The sequence below is a fragment of the Ranitomeya imitator genome, chromosome 1, assembly GCF_032444005.1.
Source record: "Ranitomeya imitator isolate aRanImi1 chromosome 1, aRanImi1.pri, whole genome shotgun sequence".
Taxonomy (NCBI): domain Eukaryota; kingdom Metazoa; phylum Chordata; class Amphibia; order Anura; family Dendrobatidae; genus Ranitomeya; species Ranitomeya imitator.
The window spans coordinates 1,230,036,500-1,230,049,558 of NC_091282.1; the positions used below are offsets into that span (position 1 = coordinate 1,230,036,500).

Here is a 13,059-nt window from a genome sequence, read left to right on the forward strand (position 1 = left end):
CAAAGGGCACCCGGCAACCCTGCCGAAGAACAAAGGGCCGGCGCCGTCCCCGCCGAAGAACAACGGCGGTCGCCGACCCTCCCGAAGAACAAAGGGCGGTCGCCGACACTGCCGAAGAACAAAGGGCGGTTGCCGACACGGGTGGGCGAGGACACTCCCGAAGAACAGATGTAGGGCGAGGACACTCCCGAAGAACAAAGGGCGGGCGCAGACACTCCCGAAGAACAAAGGGCGGGCGCAGACACTCCCGAAGAACAAAGAGCAGGCGTAGACACCTCCGAGGAACAAAGGGCGGGCGCAGACACTCTCGAAGAACAAAGGGTGGGCGCAGACACTCCCGAAGAACCAAGGGCGGGCGCAGACACTCCCGAAGAACAAAGGGCGGGCGCAGACACTCCCGAAGAACAAAGGGTGGGCACAGACACTCCCGAAGAACAAAGGGTGGGCGCAGACACTCCCGAAGAACAAAGGGTGGGCGCAGACACTCCCGAAGAACAAAGGGTGGGCGCAGACACTCCCGAAGAACAAAGGGCGGGCGCAGACACTCCCGAAGAACAAAGGGTGGGCGCAGACACTCCCGAAGAACAAAGGGCGGGCGCAGACACTCCCGAAGAACAAAGGGCGGGCGCAGACACTCCCGAAGAACAAAGGGTGGGCGCAGACACTCCCGAAGAACAAAGGGTGGGCGCAGACACTCCCGAAGAACAAAGGGCGGGCGCAGACACTCCCGAAGAACAAAGGGTGGGCACAGACACTCCCGAAGAACAAAGGGTGGGCGCAGACACTCCCGAAGAACAAAGGGTGGGCGCAGACCAACCTGAAATATAGACTCCCAATACATGCTCACAAGCATTTATCACAAATTATAGAAAAACTTGGTGGTCCATGGTATCAAGAGATCGGCCCCATCCCCCATTACAGGTAATACAATGCCAGGGCTCGTAAATTTTTAATATCCAAGCCATTAGAGTTGAGGTGTTATCAGCCTATAGGAGCCGCCCCAATCTCCAGGGATAACGTAATAGAGCAGGGACGACAGGTCAGGCCGACCTTCACAGACTGCTGTCTATGGTATGAGCTACCTCCCCAGGATTCTCCACCGAGCATCGGACTTAAGCCTCCACAGCTATACAACAGAGAGGTCGCAAGATGCTTCAGCAGCACGCAGAGTATTTTAAGAGGGTAACAAGCTTGAGTTAAGACAACAGGACCCTTGTAAAGCAGCGATGCGAACAGTCGGGTGGGTGGTGGTGGACAGAAGCTGGGTCTGACCTAGACGGTGGTCATCTCTGATATATGCAGATATCTTGTCCCAGGCCACCATTTAGTAGCCATGGCCTGTGCATATGAGCGGACTAGTTATTTCTGTGTGTAAGTTATCGCTACATTCTTGTACAGTGTTCCCACTTTACTATGACATCCAACCCCCCATTATATACTAAACGATATTTTCTGGTTACGGTTATGATATCCTGGAATGAGCAGCAAGTGACGGGGATGGCTTGTTTAATCTCGCTCTTTCCTCTCGTCAGGTCACACTAGTGACATAAGGGGAGGTTTGCAGTTCTGAACGCTGGGAGCCTGCGCTCAGCCCCTGCATTAATGTGCAGGGTGCAGATCTGACTGTCAGGTCCCGGAGGTGTCGCTGCGATGAGGCAGCTCGTTAACCCATTATGAAGTGAGGCCGAGGGTCTGTACAGTAAGAAGGGAAAGCTTTCCAGGTCTGGAGTAGTTTATGTAAGGGGCCACTTAGCAGCTACAATCTTCTCCGTGGCACACAGCGCTCAGGTTACTTTATATCTACTGGTCCCGGATGAACCCTCAAGTAAAATACCATCGCAATGCGGTTTTCTGGACAGAACATGTAAAAGTCGTATCGCCGTCACGATAGCATGGCAAATGAGGACAAAGATAAACTCCGTGACCTTGCGTAATGTGCCCGAGTGGCGAGTGACGAGAGAAAACGCGTGAGGCGATGAGAGTCAGGTCCATTACACAACACGTCACTGAACACATGCTCCGATAGACACAATCCAGGACTGTAGAGCACCAGCCCATCTCTCGAAAGCAGGAGAGGACAACGAAGGGAGGATTTTTTTTTTGGTCTCACGTATAATATGGCTGATGATTAAAAAAGAAAATTGGCACAAAAAACGACAGTCGGCTCTAGATGTAGCTGCAGAATGATAAAGCAATGGCGGTGAGCGAGTATAAGAAAAGACCTGACGGTGGTCATGTTGGTAGCGGTTACATCTGTTAAACCAGGAGACGCAAGGCTCGGAGCTTCACGCCACCTTGAATTGTTGTTTGGGAGGTTCTTAGGAGGACTGTATACCCATGAAAGGGTAGAAACAGCGGGTGCTACTTGCACATGTAATGCAAAAATACTGGATAAAAGTGAAGCAGAATCTGATTTTTTGTGTGTTTCAACCCTGTAGTGGAGAAGGCACCTGTGCTAGGCGCACCAGGGGAGATAGACCCTACAGGTGGGCACACAGATGCAGCAGCAGGAAAGCAAGCGTGGAGCACTGGAAGCCACAGGCAGACCGGACACAGGAAAGTCCAAAACTACGCCGGCAGATGCAGGCCAGGAGCAGATAGAGGTGCACAGGAAAACAGACAAGACCAAGAGTTGTGTTTCTTAGAAGGCCTTAAGTAGGCTTAGGTAAACAATGTCATGGGAGCGGTTTTTGTGCGTTTTTTTTTTGCGTTTTTTCCCAATACATTGAATAGCGGGAAAAAAGCAAAAAAAAAAAACCGCAAAATTAATGAACATGCTGCTTTTTCTTACAGCGATGCGTTTTTTTGGCGGAAAAAAAAAAAACGCATCATGTGCACAAAAATTGCAGAATGCATTCTAAATGATAGGATGCATATGTCTGCGTTTTTATAGCGAAAAAATGCGAAAAAACCTGAACGTGTGGACATACCCTTAGTAAAAGGATTACCCTTCGTCGGAGGTGAACAATACGTCCTTGTAGAATGCTTGTAACACAAAGTAAATTATGGCACATACAAGTGCTTCTCACAAAATTATATCATCAAAAAGATAATTTATTTCAGTTCCTCAAATACAAAAAGTGAAACTGATATTCTATAAAGTCATTACACATAGAGTGATCTATTTCACGTGTTTATTTCTGTTAATGTTGATGATTATGGCTTACAGCCAATGAAAACCCAAAAGTCATTTATCTCAGTATCTGCATTGTTGGGTCTGGTGTCTCATCTTCTTGACAATACTCCATAGATTCTCTATGGGGTTAAGGTCAGGCAAGTTTGCTGCCAATCAAGCCCAGTGATACTGTTGTTTTTACACCAGGTATTGGTACTTTTGGCCGTGTGGACAGGGGCCAAGTCCTGCTGGAGAATGACATTTCCATCTCCATAAAGCTTGTCGGCAGAGGGAAGCATGAAGTGCTCTAAAATATCCTGGTAGACGGCTGCGCTGGCTTCGGTCTTCATAAAGCATAGTGGACCTACACCAGCAGATGACATGGCTCCCTAAACCATCACTGATTGTGGAGACTTCACACTGGACCTCCAGCAGCTTGGATTGTGGCCTCCACTCTTCCTACAGACTCTGGGACCTTGAGTTCCAATGAAATGCAAAATACTTTCATCTAAAAACAACACCTTGGACCCCTGACAACAGTCCGGTTCTTTTTCTCCTTGGCCCAGGTAAGACGCTTCTGGCGTTGTCTATTGGCCATGAGTGGCCTGACACAAGGAATGTGACACTTGTAGCCCATGTCCTGGATATGTCTGTGTGTGGAGGCTCTTGCAGCAATGACTCCAGCAGCAGTCCACTCCTTGTGAATCTCAGCAAATTTTTGAATGGCCTTTTCTTAATCCTTTCAAGGCTGCGGTTCTCCCGGTTGCTTGTGCACCTTTTTCTACCACACTTTTTCCTTCCACTCCACTTTCCATTAATATGCTTGGATACAGCGCTCTGTGAACAGCCGGCTTCTTGAGCAATGACCTTTTGTGGATTCCCCTCCTTCTGGAGTGTGTCAATGGCTGCCTTCTGGACATCTGTCAGGTCAGCAGTCTTCCCCATGATTGTGGAACCTATTCAAACAGACTAAGGAACCTTTATAAAAGCTTAGGAAGCCTTTGCTGTTTTTTTTTTATTATTGTAATTTACTGAGATAATGACTTTTGGATTTTCATTGGCTGTAAGCCATAATCATCAACATTAAGATAAATAATGAGTTTCACTTTTTTGTATTGAAGAAATTAAATAAATTAACTTTTGATGATATTCTTATTTTGGGAGAAACACCTGTATATTGAAGCAGAACCAAAACTTCCAAACTGATGCTTAAGAGGTAGACCACCAACCACCCCACAGCCAATTTCGAAAAATGGTTGCAGAAAGTTAATCAGTCTCAGGTAAACACTGAATGCGAGTATTCCTGGAATGTCCTGGAACAGGACTCTGGTAACTAATAAGCTCAGTAGGTGTCTTAATCACCGGCCCAGTAGGTCAGCAGCACGTGGTGCAAGGTTACACAGTGCCACCTTGAGGTTAAGCATCGACCTCTAGGCACTTCAGTATGGCATGACGGAAGATTCTGAAAATAAATGGCCCGATTCAGCCTCGTACTTTTTGTATACAACGTTTGCTTCTTTTATTTTTTAACCGAATCCTTTGCCATCCTTTGAGTCTTGTGTTTGAGATTCACTTGAATAAATGCCTTTCTTGGCATTGGCTCCTTAGCAATGGATACACTCATCCTCAATGTCCTTTCTTAGTCGTAAGGTGGTCATGTACATTAGATAAGCGCATCCAAAGCCCAAGACTAAGCTGGGATTGGTCAATTATATCACATCATGTGCAAGGGGGTGGTTCCAACACAGACAGCAGATGTTGGAGCAAAGTTCGATCAGGCATATTGGACCAATCTTTTATCGATACGTCATGAAGTGAAGTGTCAAATGAAAGTTTATTCTCTACTCTTGAGCCTGATGTACAAATGTATTGGAAGTCAGGAGGAATGGTTGTGGGCCAAATACTGGTTTTCTAAAGGGTATGACCACCTTTAGTCCCATGTGGTATTTCTAATGTCAATCTTGAGATCAGAGTGTAAGTAATCAATCCAGGACGAAACGAGAAAAGTTAGAAACCAAGAGTTTTACCAGATTTCAACCTTATCTACCACACTTGAATCAGAGGAATCATTTGTTCACCAAAATTCACGACTGGGAAACTGTGTTGACCAAATCTACCAGTGTGAAGACCTTCTGTCATGGGAACATTCCTCGTGAACTACCCTGTGTTCTTTACACACAAAAATTAGGACAATTCTCCAAGTCTACAGCAGAAGCCTAACCTGTGGGAATTCAATTTGGAAGGATTTCATGGATGGAATCAGCTGGGGATTAAGTACAGTTGAGTTAGAGATCAGCTGTTTAGGAATATTGATATATGTAGTTAGATCTACTACTTCCATGGTGTGGATGCTCGTGAGATACCTCGGAAGTCCTCCAGATGACAGAAGGAGCCGATGTAGGATCTTCTTTCTAAGGAAGTCTGAGAAGTGGTGGTGATACAGTGAGGACCAGAGCATGTCACAACTTTAGTCTATGGAACCTGAAGAATACTGGAGAACATGGAGATGAGCGTGGATACCAGATGTCCTAAGTGACCAGAGGTCTCACAAACTAACAAAGCAGGAGAGAATTGCTAGTACCAGTTCACAGCCTGTACAGGTGTTTCCATCCCTTTGGAGAAAAAGATTGTCGTTGAGGGACTTAGGATTGGAGGGAATTAGCTAATTAGAAATGTACAAAAAATTTCAACAGATCCAGCTGACCTAATATGTAGGGAGACCTCTGAACTCTCCCCCAAAAGACGATATTGGAAAAGAAGCGGATCACGCACGTTGAATTTCAACCAAACCTTTAATTCTTCCATGAGATAAGGTGCCACAAAGATGTGTCTTGTCAGCAGTTTACGTGACTCAATATGTTAAAAACACATGAAAGTTTGGCAAAACAAAGTGCCCATGGCTATATTGAAATTAGAAGAGATAGTCAGCCAAACTGAGCACCCATGTGTGTGAGTCAGGAGAGATAGTCAGCCAAACTGAGCACCCATGTGTGTGAGTCAGGAGAGATAGTCAGCCAAACTGAGCGCCCGTGTGTGAGGGAGTCAGGAAAGATAGTCAGCAAAACTGAGCGCTAATGTGTGTGAGGTAGTCAGGAGAGATAGTCAGCCAAACTGAGCGCCCATGTGTGTGAGAGAGTCAGGAAAGATAGTCAGCAAAACTGAGCGCCAATGTGTGTGAGGGAGTCAGGAAAGATCGTCAGAAAAACTGAGCGCCAATGTGTGTGAGGTAGTCAGGAGAGATAGTCAGCCAAACTGAGCGCCCATGTGTGTGAGAGAGTCAGGAAAGATAGTCAGCAAAACTGAGCGCCAATGTGTGTGAGGGAGTCAGGAAAGATCGTCAGAAAAACTGAGCGCCAATGTGTGTGAGGTAGTCAGGAGAGATAGTCAGCCAAACTGAGCACCCGTGTGTGAGGGAGTCAGGAAAGATAGTCAGAAAAACTGAGCGCCAATGTGTGTGAGGGAACAGGAGAGATAGTCAGCAAAACTGAGTGCCCGTGTGTGAGGGACTTAAGGTACCGTCACACTGAACGATATCGCTAGCGATCAGTGACGTTGCAGCGTCCTGGCTAGCGGTATCGTTCAGTTAGACACGCAGCAGCGATCAGGATCCTGCTGTGCCATCGTTGGTCGCTGCAGAAAGTCCAGAACTTTATTTTGTCGCTGGATCTCCCGTAGACATTGCTGAATCGCCGTGTGTGACGCCGATCCAGCGATGCCTTCACTGGTAACCAGGGTAAACATCGGGTTACTAAGCGCAGGGCCGCGCTTAGTAACCCGATGTTTACCCTGGTTACCAGCGTAAACGTAAAAAAAAACAAACACTACATACTTACCTTCCGTGTCTGTCCCCGGCGCTCTGCTTCCCTGCACTGGCTGTGAGCGCCGGCCAGCCGGAAAGCAGAGCAGTGACGTCACCGCTCTGCTTTCCGGCTGGCCGGCGCTGACAGTGCAGAGGAAAGCAGAGCGCCGGAGGACAGAAACGGAAGGTAAGTATGTAGTGTTTGGTTTTTTTACGTTTACGCTGGTAACCAGGGTAAACATCGGGTTACTAAGCGCGGCCCTGCGCTTAGTAACCCGATGTTTTACCCTGGTTACCCGGGGACTTCGGGATCGTTGGTCGCTGGAGAGCTGTCCGTGTGACAGCTCTCCAGCGACCAAACAGCGACGCTGCAGCGATCGACATCATTGTCGGTATCGCTGCAGCGTCGCTTAAGTGTGACGGTACCTTTAGGAGAGATAGTCAGCAAAACGGAGTACCAGTGTGTGAGGGAATTAGGAGATAGTCAGCCAAACTGAGCGCCCATGTGTGTGAGGGAGTCAGGAGAGATAGTCAGTAGTGATGAGCAATTATACTCGTTGCTCGGGTTTTCCTGAGCATGCTCGGGTGACCTCCGAGTATTTATGACCGCTCGAAGATTTAGTTTTCATCGCGGCAACTGAATGATTTACAGCTACTAGCCTGCTTGATTACATATGGGGATTCTCTAGCAACCAGGCAACCCCCACATGTACTCAGCCTGGCTAGTAGCTGTAAATCATTCAGCTGCTGCAATGAAAACTAAATCTCCGAGCAGTCATAAATACTCGGAGACAACCCTAGCGTGCTTGGGAAAACCCGAGCAACGTGTACACTCGCTCATCACTAATAGTCAGCCAAACTGAGCGTCCATGTGTGTGGGGGGGAGTCAGGAGAGATAGTCAGCCAAACTGAACGTCCATGTGTGGGGGGGTGTCAGGAGAGATAGTCAGCCAAACTGAGCGTCCATGTGTGTGGGGGGGAGTCAGGAGAGATAGTCAGCCAAACTGAACGTCCATGTGTGGGGGGGTGTCAGGAGAGATAGTCAGCCAAACTGAGCGTCCATGTGTGTGGGGGTGTCAAGAGAGATAGTCAGCCAAACTGAACGTCCATGTGTGGGGGGGTGTCAGGAGAGATAGTCAGCCAAACTGAACGTCCATGTGTGGGGGGGTGTCAAGAGAGATAGTCAGCCAAACTGAGCGTCCATGTGTGTGGGGGGGGAGTCAGGAGAGATAGTCAGCCAAACTGAACGTCCATGTGTGGGGGGGTGTCAGGAGAGATAGTCAGCCAAACTGAGCGTCCATGTGTGTGGGGGGGAGTCAGGAGAGATAGTCAGCCAAACTGAACGTCCATGTGTGGGGGGGTGTCAGGAGAGATAGTCAGCCAAACTGAGCGTCCATGTGTGTGGGGGGGAGTCAGGAGAGATAGTCAGCCAAACTGAACGTCCATGTGTGGGGGGGTGTCAGGAGAGATAGTCAGCCAAACTGAGCGTCCATGTGTGTGGGGGGGAGTCAGGAGAGATAGTCAGCCAAACTGAGCGTCCATGTGTGTGGGGGGGGAGTCAGGAGAGATAGTCAGCCAAACTGAACGTCCATGTGTGGGGGGGTGTCAGGAGAGATAGTCAGCCAAACTGAGCGTCCATGTGTGTGGGGGGGAGTCAGGAGAGATAGTCAGCCAAACTGAACGTCCATGTGTGGGGGGGTGTCAGGAGAGATAGTCAGCCAAACTGAGCGTCCATGTGTGTGGGGGGGAGTCAGGAGAGATAGTCAGCCAAACTGAACGTCCATGTGTGGGGGGGTGTCAGGAGAGATAGTCAGCCAAACTGAGCGTCCATGTGTGTGGGGGGTGTCAGGAGAGATAGTCAGCCAAACTGAACGTCCATGTGTGGGGGGGTGTCAGGAGAGATAGTCAGCCAAACTGAGCGCCCGTGTGTGTGAGGGAACAGGAGGGCGCGATCAGCCAAACTGAGTGAGAAATGTTTGAGAGTTGGGAGACAGTTTACAGGCAAACTGAGTTTGCCTATGTACAAGGGAATTGGAGACATAACGCTCAGCTGTACTGCGCACCCATGTGCATGAGGGAGTTGAGAGACAGATAATGCTTAGTATGAGGGAGTAAGGATATATACTGCTCAGCCAAAGAGTGTCCGTATGCATGAAGGAAACAAAATTCTGACTCAATTTGCACAAAGCGACTGCTGTAACTGTGAATTTAAGTATGAAGAGAAGATTCCTACCGATTTAAGAGTGAAAATGACTGAGGAGATTTGCCATTCAGGGATGAGGTAAAGTTGGATGGTCACTCTCGCGGAAAATACAGCGGTGACCAATACGGCTATCACAACCATTCAAGCAGATATTAAATTTGGAGACAGCAGAGGAGGGTAGATACACTGGCGCCAAAGTTTACTTATCATGCAGGAGAAGTAAACTACAAAAAACAACCACAAAGCCTTCCACCGGCCCGTAAACGGCTCCTGGTCCTGGAAGCCCCAAGTGCCTGACAATTTGGCACCGCAGCCACATTGGGTTGGACGTCTTCTAAGACACCTAAGAAGGTTCGGTAATTCTCAGCCGTAATACCGTCTTCGGAAATGACAAATTAGCTCGTCGTCTTTGTGCCGCCATAGAAAGCGCTAGGCATAAATATCACTGGAAAGCGGAAAATAAAAAAAAAACGTTGCTGGGTGACCGCTAGAGCTGATAAACCGCGCCATTCTCCCACAAGTTTTTTTTTTTTTTTACCGAAATGCAAGATTTGAGGCGCTCAACTGAAGGAAAAAAAAAGGTACAGAACAAAAACCAAGAAAACCGACCAGAAAACAACAAAAAAACCAAGGTTACATATGGCGAAAGGAAGGTTCCCAACGGCGTGTTAATGAAGCGCGGCCCGGCCATGTCAAAGGATGACGGATGGCGCCGCCATCACTCTTCTCAGGCTCATCCATTACCAGATGAAAGCTCCTCCAGACAGGATCATCGATGGAGAGAGGATAATGTCAGTGCACGTTATACCCCTGGAGCATCGGGAAGAGCCATGAATACGAGAGGTACTGCATCATCGTGGCAGCACAGACAAAGTGCCAGCTCGGCTTCTTGTTGTTGTTTACTGTGAGACATAGAGAGATGGGCTTTATAGGACAGGAACATCCGTCACTGACTCCCAACTTCATTCACACTTTCCATCCGACCCATCCATCTTCTCGGCAAAAGCGATGACAGTGCACAATTCAACACCTTCTCCTCCTCCTCCTCTGCCCCTGGCATATCAATACACACACACAAAAAAAAAAGAGGAGCTTCACAGGGACGAGCTGCGGACTCTGCCACGTCGGTGCCCGCCTTTCATCTCCGCAGCTCATTGAGGTACATGGGTTTGATCTAGAAGTTAATATTTTCCGGATCGGGGCTCTGAGTGGGGAGCAGACATCTGGCCTGATTTGGCCTGGGCCTCCCCCAGACTACGGGCTGGAATAAAGTTTAAAGGATTGAAAACTTTTATAGAGTTTATGGCGACGACAACTCCGCCCGGCATAAAAAAAATAATAATAATAATAATAAAAAAAAAAAAAAAAAAAAGATTAAAAGCTCCATGGACTCTCACCAGGAAACGCACATCATGTGGACATCAGTTGGGGCCACCAGACAGCTAAGATGACACGTCCTCAGCTGTAAAAGGGATATTACATTTTCTATCAGAGATCCCTGGACAAGATTACAAAGCGTCCCACCTTCTGGGACCACCGTGGATCTGCTGTGATCTGTGGAGTAACTGCGGCTCCACGGGTGAGATGGAGAGTTACCCTATGACACCTATGGGCTGTCCATGTAATGCCGGGAGTCATGGCTCCTCGGGAAGGTTTGGTTAATGGATAAGACAAGTTGGTCCATCCTGTAGCGAAACTTCTGATGACCAATTACCGGCTCCGGAGAATGAGAAGAACGCCGCATGCACAGACAAGATCCCAGAATGGACTCCTCGTCCCGGACGGTCCCCACCACTCTTCCACAGACATAGCCCTTTAGTAATTTAGAGCCCTTTAATAGGGAATCTGAACATGTTTTCTTTCCCAGACTAGCCCTTCTGTATAAGAATCCATGATTGCCGTCATGTTATGAGCCTCGCTGTTCTGGACTAGTGGATTGCAGAGATCTGACCATCCAAAAGGGCCGTTCCCAGCATGTTCGTCTGCCGGAAACACTTGGGCTACTTGCACAATGAGCAAGTCTGTAGGAACCTGTTCACACCACCAAGAAACTTGAAGACACAAAAGAGCACAGTGAGGTAAAAAATACTCTGTTGTAAAAAAAAATCACAGTAATAAGCAAGTGCTAGTCAAAAGATGGAAAAAACAGGGTATTTAGTTGATACGTTTTTTTGCAAAAAAATGTATACTAAGCTGCTCCACCAATCGTCAAGGTATACCCATATAGAGCAGTCCTACCTAATGTATATAATCCCTATCTGATGTATTTAAAAACCTGATCATCTGTATAGTACCTGTATAAGCAGGGTTCAGAGAGGGAATTGTAGTCTTGTAGAAACAAGAGAACAATTACAGGACCAGAAACACATGTGCTACTTGCCCGTTTTTTTGGCAAAAAAACGTATCAACTAAATACCCTGTTTTTTCCATCTTTTGACTAGCAATTGCTTATTACTGTGATTTTTTTTTTACAACAGAGTATTTTTGACCTCACTGTGCTCTTTTGTGTCTTCAAGTTTCTTGGTGGTGTGAACAGGTTCCTACAGACTTGTTCACTGTGCAAGTAGCCCATGTGTTTCTGGTTCTGTAATTGTTCTCTTGTTTCTACAAGACTAGGGAGTCCACCACTCCTTATGGGTCATTTGCATCAAAGCTGTTCCATCCAGCATGTCCACATGAAAATTCCCTCTCTGAACCCTGCTTATACAGGTACTATACAGATGATCTCGTTTTTAAATACATCAGATAGAGATTATATACATTAGGTAGGACTGCTCTATATGGGTATACCTTGACGATTGGTGGATCAGCTTAGTATATTTTTTTGCAAAAAAACGTATCAACTAAATATCCTGTTTTTTCCATCTTTTGACTAGCACTTGCTTATTACTGTGATTTTTTTTACAACAGAGTATTTCTGACCTCACTGTGCTCTTTTGTGTCTTCATGTTCGTGTGCCGGTATAACCAGCGGCGCCAACACAGTTACAGCCATGGCCAAAAGTTTTGACACCCCTGCAATTCTGTCAGATAATACTCAGTTTCTTCCTGAAAATGATTGCAAACACAAATTATTTGGTATTATTATCTTCATTTAACTTGTCTTAAATGAAAAAACACAAAAAGAATTGTCCTAAAGCCAAATTGGATATAATTTCACACCAAACATAAAAAAGGGGGTGGACAAAAGTATTGGCACTGTTCGAAAAATCATGTGATGCTTCTGTAATTTGTGTAATTAACAGCACCTGTAACTTACCTGTGGCACCTAACAGGTGTTGGCAATAACTAAATCACACTTGCAGCCAGTTGACTTGGATTAAAGTTGACTCAACCTCTGTCCTGTGTCCTTGTGTGCACCACATTGAGCATGGAGAAAAGAAAGAAGACCAAAGAACTGTCTGAGGACTTGAGAAACCAAATTGTGAGGAAGCATAAGCAACCTCAAGGCTACAAGTCCATCTCCAAAGACCTGAATGTCCTGTGTCTACCGTGCGCAGTGTCATCAAGAAGTGTAAAGCTCATGGCACTGTGGCTAACCTCCCTAGATGTGGACGGAAAAGAAAAATTGACAAGAGATTTCAACGCAAGATTGTGCGGATGTTGGATAAAGAACCTCGACTAACATCCAAACAAGTTCAAGCTGCCCTGCAGTCTGAGGGTACAACAGTGTCATCCCGTACTATCCGTCGGCGTCTGAATGAAAAGGGACTGTATGGTAGGAGACCCAGGAAGACCCCACTTCTTACCCTGAGACATAAAAAAGCCAGGCTGCAGTTTGCCAAAACTTACCTGAAAAAGGTTAAAACGTTTTGGAAGAATGTTCTCTGGTCAGATGAGACAAAAGTAGAGCTTTTTGGGTAAAGGCATCAACATAGAGTTTACAGGAGAAAAAAAGAGGCATTCACAGAAAAGAACACGGTCCCTACAGTCAAACATGGTG

The 13,059-nt window shown here is 46.9% G+C and overlaps 1 protein-coding gene across 1 annotated transcript in view; it reads right to left on the minus strand.

The window, feature by feature from the left end:
• EXOC6B (exocyst complex component 6B) overlaps positions 1-13,059 on the minus strand; it is a 239,086-nt gene that overhangs the window by 63,062 nt on the left and 162,965 nt on the right. The gene's annotated exons all lie outside the window — the stretch shown is intronic.